The sequence below is a fragment of the Mustela nigripes genome, chromosome 16 (assembly GCF_022355385.1).
Source record: "Mustela nigripes isolate SB6536 chromosome 16, MUSNIG.SB6536, whole genome shotgun sequence".
In the NCBI taxonomy this organism is placed as follows: Eukaryota; Metazoa; Chordata; class Mammalia; order Carnivora; family Mustelidae; genus Mustela; species Mustela nigripes.
This window is the reverse complement of record NC_081572.1, coordinates 50,413,546-50,426,183: the sequence shown is the minus strand read 5'-3', so window position 1 is coordinate 50,426,183 and position 12,638 is coordinate 50,413,546. Positions and strand designations below refer to the sequence as shown.

At 47.5% G+C, this 12,638-nt stretch overlaps 1 protein-coding gene across 5 annotated transcripts in view; it reads right to left on the bottom strand.

The window, feature by feature from the left end:
* SPECC1 (sperm antigen with calponin homology and coiled-coil domains 1) overlaps positions 1-12,638 on the bottom strand; it is a 276,278-nt gene that overhangs the window by 49,563 nt on the left and 214,077 nt on the right. The gene's annotated exons all lie outside the window — the stretch shown is intronic.

Below are 12,638 nucleotides of genomic sequence, written 5' to 3'. Positions count from 1 at the left end.
ATCAGGAGACGGGAAGGTGTCCCATCTGTTTTACCACCTGGCCTTCTCCCTGTGCATTTGTTTTCTGTCCCTAGAGAGGCCTTCTTCCACTTCTTCCCTGGTCAGTGTGGCCCTGGGGCCTCCTGGACCACGTGCATCTCAGGCTCAGACTGGCAGGAGGACGTGTCACTTAGCATGTGGCCACACATGGAGGCATTCACGGATTTACCACGATTCACAGGACTTAACGGTCATGAATGGCTACAAAGCAAAATCAGCAAAGGGAAAAGCCATTTGAGGTCAAATCTGGAAGAAACAAGTTGTGAGCTTCCGAGTCCCCTCCTGGTGGGCTTAAATTCCCAGCAATGACTTGTGACAACACGCAAGCCGTGCTGTCCACCAAAGAAAGCTCACCGGGGCCTTGACCCCCCCCCCACCCCGTTTCTGCGGGGGTGGGGGGGCTGGTCACGTAGGCGTCCTCTGTCTAGCACACTCCAAATGCCAGGCTCCCAGAAGGAAGGCAGGTGTTCAACAGAAACCACAGTGGTTTTCTGACTCTCTCTTATCAGTTCTGGGAATGGTGAGAATCTTCCCAAATCCAAGTTACCAGACACTAGCTAAGGGCCACCCTCACAAGCAGCCTGTGTAGGCACAGCCCACAGGCAGGCCTGTTCCCTTTGCTCCTCCCTGTGCAGTGGCAAAAACACGGCTGCCTACAGCACGGAGGTCTGCCTCTGAGTAATCTTGCTCTCAGGTCTGGTTCCAGACTCCCAGGAAGAGGCTGACGGGCCTGGCTTTGGCTGGGTGCCCCACCTCCCCCAACCCCTGCACCAGGCAGCAGTGATGGGAAGGTTGGGGGAGGTCACAGCAGCTTCCTCGTGATCCCCGTCCATGATGCGGGGGACGAGTCCCTTCCCCATCTGCTGGGCAAACAGTCTCACAGGGATCTCTACAACACCCTCTGGTACTTTCATTCAGCAAACAATTTTTATTCCTCACGATTTCCTCTATCTGGGCAGGTGCACAAAGAGAGTGGGCAGGGGAGCGTCTGGCCATGCGGGCCCAAGAGCTGAAAGCCCTGGAAAGATGCACTGCAGGGAGCTGAAGGCAGGAATGTACTTCCCACAACCTGGGAAATAAGGTCTTTTGTCTTTATCTTCCAAACAGATTCTCCTGCTGCCTCAGGTTGTAAGACAATGCCTGGTGTCCCCGAAAATGTCTTCACAAATCATCGTGTCTCAGACACAGCTGCGGATACAGAGACGCCGGGTGAGGAAAGGCCCCACGAGAATAGAGGCCCATGATGACATTCATCTTCTGCTGAGGATTCATTATAATGAAGTCAGGAAAAGAACCACTTTGATGACACTAAATAAATCACAGCATTGTACGTTTTCTCTGAGTTGGGCATGGTAGCCCTCCAGAGACCTGTCTCAAAAAAGAAAACAACAAACAGAGCTCCGCAGGGCCCGCCAGTCCGCAGGCTGTTCGCTGTTGGGCGAGCATATGCTAGTACTTGTCTGTGGGAACTCAGAGACAGATAAACAGAGGCCACCGGCTATGTGGGTGTTCCTTCCAGATGCAAAATAAGATTTGTTTTGGACAACACAAAGACTGCTCTTTTCTCTGACAGAGAAGAAGACAGAGCTCCCAGCTCCTGGGCTCAAAAGAGGTTCAAAGAGGCCTGTGCGTGCCTCCCTGACGCTTCAGCTACCCTTCCCCAACCCAGGTCTTGCAACACAAAAACTCAGATAGGTTTGAAGTCAGTCTCTTGCTCTCTAACACTTGTTTCTTGCTACCTGAAATGCAAGAGCCACGTACGATTTGTGTAACAGAAGATACTTGTGTACATTTGTATCGCAGGGAGGGGTCTGCCAACTTTTTCTGGAAAGGACCAGATGGTAAATAATTTTGTAGGTATAATGGCCCAAAAGGCTCTACTGTAAGGACTCAACCCTGTAGCTGTAGTACCAAAGAGTTACAAGCAAAATGTCTCAGGATGACTGTGTTTCAGTGACCGTGTTCCAATAAAACTTTATTTAGAAGAACATGTGGTAGGCTCGATTTGGCCCCAGGGCTCCAGGGCTGAACACTGATCTGAGTGGAGGCTTAAGTCTACTGTTACAGGATCAGACCTACATTATTATTATTTCAAATGGCGAAAGCTTTGGGAATACCAAGTGTTCACTTTACTGTCTTTGAAAAATAAGATGGGGCAGGGCCAAGAGAAAATTCTGAGTTCTAGCATGTGCAATTCTGGGAAAGGACATTTGAAGTGCATTGCTTGGAAAAGTGCCATTTTTCTTTTTCTTAAAGATTTTACTTATTTGAGAGAGAGAAAGTGTGTGCACAGGCCAGGGAAGAGCCAGAGGGAGCGAGAAGCTTTCAGGACCCTGAGATCATGACTGAGCCAAAGGCAGATGCTTAACTGACGGAGCCACCTAGGCACCCCCTGTCCTAATATATGTTTGATGCAAAGAATATATTTGGGTTATATAAAGTGAATACCTGTGAATCCCATCTCCCAAATAAAAATTAGAGTACCAATACCTTGTGCATCTCTCTATTTTATTTCAATTAGTTTTTAATATACAAGGTAGTACCCAGGTATGTTTTTGAAAGTTCTACTTAAGATTTAAAATTTATATTCCACTTTCCTATCCCCCAACTACCTGTTATCTGTCACCTCCCTGATGCCCCATGAAAGCTCTTCCTGCTGTTTTAAAAAATAAATAAAGATTTTATTTAAAAAAGATTTTATTTTTTAATAAAAAAGATTTTATTTATTTATCTGACAGAGAGAGCACAAGTGGGCAGAGAGGCCACCTGAGGCAGGAGAAGGAGACTCCCTGCTGAGCAGGGAGCTAACATGGGGCTCCATCCCAGGACCTGAGATCATGATCTGAGCCGAAGACAGATGCTTAAGTGACTGAGCCACCACCCAAGTGCCCCTAAAGTTAAACTTTTTGAAATGTACAATTCAGTAGCTTTGAGTAGATTCACAAGGTTGTGGGACTTTTACTGCTATATAATCCCAGAACGTTTTCATCAGCCTCGAAAGGAAGCTGGTGCTGGGTCACTGCTGCTTCCCTTCCCTATCCCGCACCCCACTAATGTGCTTTCTGACTCGTGAATTTGCCTACTCTGGACAATTCATATGTATAGAATTATAGAATATGTGGGTTTTGTTTTGTTTTGTTTTTGCATCTGGCTGTTTTCTTTAAAAGATGCAATTTTAGGGGTGCTGGGTGGCTCAGTCAGTTACGCATCTGCCTTCAGCTCAGGTCATGATCTTGGGGTCCTGGGACTGAGCTCCCGGTGAGGCTCCCTGCTCAGCAGGGAGTCTGCTTCTCCCTCTTCCTCCGCCTCTCCCTGCTGCTCCTGCACTGTCTCTCTTGCAAAAATAGGTAAATTAAAACTTTCAAAAATATAAAGATTCTCTCTTTCACTGTGCCCCGCCCCCTTGCTTGCTTGCTCTAAAAATTTTTTTTATAATTATCATGCCTGTTAGTGCTTACAATTTTTTAAATTTACATGGAGTTCACCATATTGAGCTCAAGGCCCAGCAGCCATGAAGGCAGTCAGAGCCTGCACTGTAGGGAAGGTCTTCAAAGCTCTGGGAAGTCAGGATGATCACTAATTCCCTTGGAGACCAGGGAGGAATGCAAGGGAACACCCAGAGCAAAGGTGTGTATGACTTAAGATGTCACCAACCACTTCTCCCTGAGCAAAGGCCAAGCTACCATTCCTCCTTTTGTGCTTCAACTCCCACTCAGGAGCCCTGAGCCCCATTTCCACTGGGAATGAACCCACGATCCACTCTCCAGTCGGTCCCAACCCACCTAGTACCTTGCCCGCTGTCGTGCCCAGCCAGCGTCCCAACCCTCTAACACATCAGGCTGCTTTCTGCCCCAACCTCTCGCTCTCACAGTTCCCTCTGCCTGTCCACTGGGCTGGCTCTTCCTGTCATCCTGCGCTGAGGGAACACAACATCCTTGGACAGCCCTTCCTGATCTAGGGTGCCCTCCACCCCGTCACCCTCCACTGTCCTGCTCCACACACTCCTTCGGCCTGTTCCCCTGGCCCTTCTCTTCTCTTTCTTTGTTGTCTGCCCCCCTTTGCTGTGGGTCTAGACCTGGCTGCTGAACACAGTAAGGAGCGGGCGTTCGGTATATATTTGCTGAGACTACGCATGTTTTCATAAAATCAGTTTGGTGACTCCCACACCCCAACCTTGGACGAAAACTAGTCTGATGATTTAAATTCACCTGACTGTCCCGGGTCATCGTCAGAAGTGTCCCCGCAATGTTCTCCCAGAAACTGCCAGGAGCCCTCTGAACCACTCTGGTAAAGTGACAGCAACACCCAGTTCCTAATGACCGCAGCCAGGTCCTATCAGGGCTTCACACCTCACTCCTCCGTCTCAGTGCTTGGGAAATAAAATAAGCCACTAAAAATTTGATGCAGCCTCGGTTTAAAATGAAAAGATTAAATGTGAATCACAATACTACGTGATGGGATGATTTGGGAAAAAAAACTGTACTGCTGACAACTAGATTTTCTTACTAAACTGCATTACTTAAATTATCTTAGTAAAGATAAGGAAGAGATAATTAGATGATATTTACACACCAGGGACTAGAGAAGCATCGGGAAGAAAAACCCTAGAAAGGGCAAAGGTCTTTTTTTTTTTTTTAAAAAAATATATATATATATATTTTTTTTAAAATTTATTTGTTTGTCAGAGAGAGAGAGAGAGAGAGCGCGAGAGTGAGCACACGCAGACAGAGAGGCAGGCAGAGAGAGAGAAGCAGGCTCCCTGCTGAGCAAAGAGCCCGATGTGGGACTCCATCCCAGGACGCTGGGCTCATGACCTGAGCCGAAGGCACCTGCTTAACCAACTGAGCCACCCAGGCATCAAAAGGGCAAGGTCTTAAGGGAATTGGAACCCATGGGGCTCTTGTCGCTGTCAGAAATGACGTCCTGACAAGGGGAAGGAGCTCCCCCGAGCTATTCAACTATTCCAAAAGCTTCTGGTTTGATCTCTCAGGAATTAAAGCCTTTTCCTCTGAAGGACAGTCTGGCAACACAGCTTACAAGGGAGGGTACAGGATATTTACCAACATACAGAACACGTTATCAGAAGACGAAGGTTCACTTGAGCAAGAAATGAACTCAAGACTTAATGATAAATAACCCACTGCTCTCTCCATATGTGCTGGTTTTCTCATTTGTCAGAAAACTTCAGAATCATTGGGTCTAGCGTTACAGTTTGACACAGCAGTGCCTCTAGCAAATCCAAATCCACCTATGAAAGCTTGTTCTCCCTCACATCTTGGGCCAAAGGGAACTTTCTAGCGCTAAGGTGTGGGAAGTGCTGAGGTCTTACCAATACCCAGAAAACAGTATGGGAGGGGGGCTCCCCGCAGTTGTGAAGTCAACCACTTGGGCGCTGCAGTGTCCTCTGCCATTGCTGTCCCTGTCCTGGAGCCCTCGGGCCTCAGCAAGGCTAAGGATGGTCATTGTACTGGACCTTCTCCCCTCCCTCCACTGAGGGACCTGTCCTGGGTGAGTGAGTGGAATTCAGCTGTAAATCTTTGCATGGGCCTCGCCCCTCCCAAGAAGCGTGAGGAGGCACAGCCACCGCACAAGTCTGCAGGTGTTACCCTGGCTATGTTCCTAGGGCCCTGCTGTGTCCTGACCAGTGAGGCCAACCCTGGTGATTCAGTCAAGGTCAAAGGGAAATTTAAAAGGATGAGCTCTGCCAACACCCTGAGTGAACTTTAAGCTTACAAAAGCTGATTCTGGCCCAGGGCCTCAAGGGAAGAGCCCCACTGAGCTAATAATAAGTGGGTGTTGTTTCCACCACTAAATCTGTACTAAATCACAGCAAGGGAAAACTAAAAGAGTGGAGTGGCTGGGACCACAAGGTAACAGAGAATCCCACAGTTTCTTCCTCAGGTCAGACTATTTACTTTTCCTAGATGATTAACCCGCAATGTCTGTTCAGGACATTTGTGTTCCTGTGGTTCCTGTCCGTTGATGCTTCTAATTTTTTACAACACACAGGCTTTTGGCAAGTTGAGATCCAGAACCGAAAGGGTTTTCTTTTTTCCTTCCTTCCTTCTTTCCTTCTTTTCCCTTCCTTCCTTTCTCTCTCTTTTTCTTTCTTTCTTGATTTTACTTATTTGACAGAGAGAACACAAGCAGGGGGAGCAGCAGAGAGAGAGCCAGATGCGGAGCTCAATCCCAGGATGATGGGATCATGACCAGAGCCAAAGGCAGACGCTTAACCAACTGAGCCACCCAGGCACCCCCACAATAAGAGTTTTCTTAGGCAGAGGTGAGACTCTCAGATCTGAGGCTCTCAAAGCTGCGGGCACTCAAGAATGGCCTGAGGCCCAGGACCCCCGCCGGGGCTATTGCTATTCCTGAGATCTAGGGTCAGGTCCGGCATATATACTGCATAAACGTTCCTCGGTGCCTTAATGAGTAGTCAGCACTGACAACTGGGCCTGGTGGCAGCATTCTAAGACACCCTCACCATCTCCACTACCTGGTGTTTCTTCCATGATCTGTTAGGTCACTTGGCAAAGGGATTTGACAAACGGAATTAAGCTTGCTAATGAGCCAGCCCTAAAACAGGGAGATTTCCTGGGTGGGCCTAACCTTATCACATGAGGCTTTATTTATTTAGAAAAAAAATTTTTCTTTTTTAAAAGATTTTATTTATTTATTTGACAGCCAGAGATCACAAGTAGGCAGAGAGGCAGGCAGAGAGAGAGAGAGAGGAGGAAGCAGGCTCCCTGCTGAGCAGAGAGCCCAACATAGGGCTCGATCCCAGGACCCTGGCATCATGACCTGAACCCAAGGCAGAGGCCTTAACCCACGGAGCCATCCAGGCACCCCTAGAAAACAATTTTTTAAGGATTTTATTTAATTGAGAGAGAGAGAAAGAACACAAGTGAGGGGAATGGAAGGCAAAGAGAGAATAGGGCTCCCCCCTGAGCAGGGACCCCCAACGTGGGGCTCGATTTCGGGCTCCTGAGATCATGACCTGAGCTGAAGGCAGACACCTAACCCAGTGAGCCACTCAGGCATCCTGAGGCTTTATTTAAAGCAGAGTTTTCTCAGGCTGGAGGCAGAAGTCAGAGATCCAAAGCATCCACATGAGTGGGATGTGATGGCCGCTGGTGACTGAGGAGGAAAGGGGCCATGTGGAAAGAATCTGACCAGCCTCCAGCTGCTGAGTGTGACCCTGGCTGACACCCACAAGAAAGTGGGGGGGGGGGGGCTGGGTCTTAGAACCACAGGGAACCTGTCACCGGCCTGAGAAGCACCTGGTGGGTTCTTTCCCCGAGCCGCCTCCAGGTGAGAACACTGCTCAGCAGACACCCGATTTCCAGCTACATCGTGCTGGACCTCGGACCTCTAAAAACTGTGAACTCATAAACAGGTGTTTTAAGTCCCTGAGCCTGGGACTTAGTTACACAGCAAAAGAGAAGTACACCAGTGACTTTGAAAGCAATGCAAATAGCTGACCACTTCTAGCCAAACTATTTTTAAATTCTATCTCCCGTAGGAGGGGATATAAATATCATGGTACATTGGGACGCCTGGGTGGCTCAGTTGGTTAGACGACTGCCTTCGGCTCAGGTCATGATCCTGGAGTCCTGGGATCGAGTCCCGCATCGGACTCCCAGCTCCATGGGGAGTCTGCTTCTCTCTCTGACCTTCTCCTCGTTCATGCTCTCTCTCACTATCTCTCTCTCAAGTAAATAAATAAAATCTTTAAAAAATAAATAAATAAATAAATAAATAAATAAATATCATGGTACATATTTCTTGCCTCTAGAACACTAATCTAATGCTCTAATTTGACATTTGAAGTCTGAGGCCACTAAAACCTTAAAACTCAGCCCATTAAAACATGATAAAAGTTATGGATTTCAGCTTTGGAGAGGTAGGTGAGATGCAGGTAACTACCACCTCTGCCCTCCACCAATTAATCACCAGGGTTGACCACACTGGCAAGGCACAGCAGGGCCCTAGGAACAGAGCCAGGGTGAGACCTGCAGACTTGTGCGGTGGCTGTGCCTCCTCACGCTTCTTGGGAGGGGCGAGGCCCGTGCAGAGATGTACAGCTGAATTCCACTCACTCATCCAGGACAGGTCCCTTCGTGGAGGGAGGGGAGAAGGTCCAGTACAATGACCATCCTTAGCCTTGCTGAGGTCCGAGGGCTCCAGGACAGGGACAGCAATGGCAGAGGACACTGCAGCGCCCAAGTGGTTGACTTCACAACTGCGGAGAGCCCCCCTCCCATACTGTTTTCTGGGTATTGGTAGGACCTCAGCACTCCCGAGGCCTTAGCGCTAGAAAGTCCCGGTTTCCTTGCTGGCTATCAGCCAGGGACCTCTCTCGGCTCCTGATGGGCCCCCTTGACCTTCAAGCCCACCAATGGTGCAATGAATCCTTATGATGCTTCAGAGGAAACGCCAGTTTTTAAAGGGTTCATGTGTTAGGTCTACCCAGACCACCTCCCTTTTGCCATATGTGGGGAGGAAATTATTTAAGGGAGAGGGTCACCTGGGGTCATTCTTAGAATTCTGCCTATCACCGCCACCATCTTGTCTTCTGGCCCCCTAGAGAACCCGAAAAAGGGGTTCTCTACATGAGAGATGCAAATTTCTGTCATAACCCCAAAGAAGGAATTAAAGGCAGATTAAAAAAGGGAGATGTAGGGTTCCACGGGTCCGACCTATTCTGGGCTTGGGATATAGTTCCCAGGCAGCCTGTGGACCGAGAGTAATTTGCAAGGGCTTCCTGGAACCCTGATTCTAAAAAGAAAATCCACGGAAATGTGAGTGGAGTAGAATGTCTAGAACGGTCTCCTCTTTGCTTAGAGCCACTTGGGGCTCAGAGCAGGCCTCACTCTGGACTGACTGCGTGTTCATGTCCCCACTGAATCTCAGTTCTGGGGCTACTTCAAGACACCCAAAGCTGAACCTGGGACTTTGCAGAGGGTCTGACCCACCGTTCTACCTTTTCAGAGCTGCCACCGTGTGTTACTTAAATTCCAGAGGATGCAGTTGCTTAGGTAACGATGTTTTCTCATTCTGACCTTCCAGGCTTAGAACCTGGTGTGGGATGGATAAACCTTGATGAAAAGATGCAAGTCTTCCCCTCCATCAGGGAAAGTGAGCCATGGCTCATGTGTCACCTCCCTGGCCTTCGTAAGATGGTGGCATCGTCCACACACCTGGCACTCCTAAGCCTCCTACACAGACCTTTCTCCACAGTACACTCTAGTACGTATCTTACTTTTTTATCAGAATCATCGGTCCGTGTGAAGATGGAAGCTCCATGAGAGCAGAAATTCTGCCTGTTTTCTTTTCTTTTTTAAAGATTTTATTTATCGGGCGCCTGGGTGGCTCAGTGGTTAAGCCGCTGCCTTCGGCTCGGGTCGTGATCTCAGGGTCCTGGGATCGAGTCCCGCGTCGGGCTCTCTGCTCAGCAGGGAGCCTGCTTCCTCCTCTCTCTCTCTGCCTGCCTCTCTGCCTACTTGTGATTTCTCTCTGTCAAATAAATAAATAAAATCTTTAAAAAAAAAATAAAGATTTTATTTATCCATTTGACAGACAGAGATCACAAGTAGGCAGAGGCAGGCAGAGAGACAGAGGGAAGCAGAGAGGTTGATGCGTGGCTCGATCCTAGGACCCTGGGATCATGACCTGAGCCAAAGACAGAGGCTTTAACCCACTGAGTCACCCACATACTCCTCTGCCTATTTTCTTCACTGCTGATGTCCCAGAACTGAAAATACAAGGGGACACCAAACAGATCCCTCCCTAAAAAGCCACTGAATTAATATATGGAAAGTTTTGACAGAACCCAATGTGCTATACTCTGATGGGCTGAAAAGAAAGTTCTTTCAAGTGAAAATATACATGGCTACTGCCTTTTTTTTTTTTTTTTTTTTTTAGCAGAATTGTCTGAGTTTTCTACAATTTACTTTTGGCTTCCTGAGTCAGAAAGAACAATCTTTAGAAGGCTTAAGAGGCATCTCAGACAAATAGGTCTAGACAGAGGATATTTTGCAAGGAGTAAATAAATCAGACACATATGACTTATGTTTCCCTTTAAATTTACAGAGATTTAATGACAAATTAAAAAAAAATACTCTTCAGGCAGAATGAGTTTTGGATTTCATCAAGCGTAACATGCTTTGAGAACTTGTACAAGACGTTCACAAAACAAAACATCACTATGGCAGGAAATATAATTCTCGTTCTTATGATGGCAAATAGCCAATTGTATAATCCTCCCCTGCATTCTAATTATAATAACACTCCATGCCAAAGGACCAATTCCTTCTGGAAATTTTCATTGTCTCTTTGTGTCCATCTAGCACTTTCCTCAATCCACTTCTGTAAGGTGGGGAAATGATAGGTCAGTCAAGTGGCCATGACCGTGTGCGGCTCAGCCAGGGCCACCCTTACTTGTTCCTGGCCTTTCTGAGGCCACCCCTATATCCCTTACCCTAAAGCCTCTCAGAATCAGCTTTCTCTCCCCCACTCCTTAAGCTTCTCCATTTCCTCAGCAACGTGGCTGTCATTGGGGTGGCCTGCCTTTACAGGGTGGTTTTGACCCTCAGAGTGGGCTGAAGCAGGGGGCTCAGAGAGCAGCTAAAGGAGAAAACAATGCACTGGAAGCAAAGCTTATACTCTGGCGGTCTTTCTTACTGGCCACTAACCCAACTAATTTTTTTCTCTTTCTATTTTAGCAGACACTGGGGGGGGGGGGGGGGAAGGTCATGTCAAAGATACAAAACACTTCTATTCTTGGGTAGAATCTGATTTTAAGACCCTTGACTCCTGCTATTACAAAGACAATCCCAGTCCTGCTGCCGCTCAAGTATCTGGGCCTGGCTCCTGGCCGAGGCCTTGTTTTCTTGCTCGGGTCTTTCTTTCTCTGTCCCCGACACCCTCAAAGCTTAAGGTTGGGGAAGGAGTGTTGGGGTACCAGAATCTTCAGAATTTTTAGCAAAGTTGGGCAAAGGTGTGGGAAAGCAGGGCCTGCGTGGAGAGAAGGGAGGAGATGACAAGTTTATTTTGATTACTTAACATTTATTTATTTATTTAAGTCATCTCTGCACCCAAAGTGGGGCTCAAAGTCATGACCCCTTGATCGAGAGTCACATGCTCTACTGACTGAGCTAGTCAGGTGCTCTGGAGATGGCATTTTTAAAGAGGGTTGCTATTTAATGGGAAAGGGAACACAATCCAACTTACAGAAGAAAACACTGGAGAATATTTTTGTGTCCTTGGAACAGACAAAGATTTCTGAAATAGGACGCAGAAAGCACTAGCCACTGGGAAAAGATGGATAAATGAGACGTCATTAAAATGAAAGACTTCGTTCAACAAAAAAGCAAAAATTCAAGCCACTGTGGGAGCAGACATTTGCAATACCTCTATTTGACAAAGGATGGATGTCTAGAATATCTTAAGAGCTCCCAAAAGCAACCAGAGAAAGAGAGACAATCTGATTTTATTCTACCTTTTTTTTTAAAAGGTTTTTTTTCTTTTTAATTTTTTTTTTTTTTAAAGATTTTATTTATTTATTTGTCATAGAGAGAGAAGCGAGAGCAAGCACAGGCAGACAGAGTGGCAGGCAGAGGCAGAGGGAGAAGCAGGCTCCCTGCCAAGCAAGGAGCCCGATGTGGGACTCGATCCCAGGACGCTGGGATCATGACCTGAGCTGAAGGCAGCCGCTTAACCAACTGAGCCACCCAGGCGTCCCAAGGTTTTATTTTTTTAAAAAGGTTTTATTTATTTATTTGACAGAGGGAGAGAGAGATCACAAGTAGGCAGAGAGGCAGGCAGAGAGAGGGGGAAGCAGGCTCCCCGCTAAGCAGAGAGTCCAATGCAGGGCTCGATCCCAGGACTCTGAGATCATGATCCGAGCCCAAGGCAGAGACTTAACCCACTGAGCCACCCAGGCACCCTGACAATCTGATTTTAAGACAGGCAAGAGACCTACAGAGCACATCCTCAAAGAGATTACCCTGATGTCGCCCACTTAGCATGTGGAAAAGTCCTTGGCCTCATTGGCCATCAGGGACGTACAAGTCCCAAGCACAAAGAGATGTCACTACACACTTATGCAAAGACTGGGAGTAATAAGACTGGTGTTGTCGGTGAAAATGCAGAGAAACGATCTCGCCTCTCTTGCTGAGGGCGGGGTGGGGGGAAGCAAACCACACAACTGTTTCAGAAATCTGTTTGGCACAATATGGGCACACCCAATGGTCCAGTAATTTCACTTCTAGGTGTAGATCCAGAAAGAATGAGCGCACCTGTGTTCCGAGAGAAATGCACGAGAACGCACCAGCACCACGTAACGACAGCCCTGAACTGGAAATAACTCATCCATCCAGCAAGAGGGGAAGGGGCAGATAAATAATGGGTGTGATCCCACAACAGGTTCCAAAGGGTGAAGAAAATGAACAAACCAGAGAAGCCTTGATGACTTCGTATCGTAGGGTAAGAGCTGGATGCAGGTATGACAGGTTTTGATTGCATTTATGTAAAGTTCAAGTGCAGGCAAAACTAATACAGCATTTAGGGATGCCTTCTTTTTGCAGAAAACCATGAGG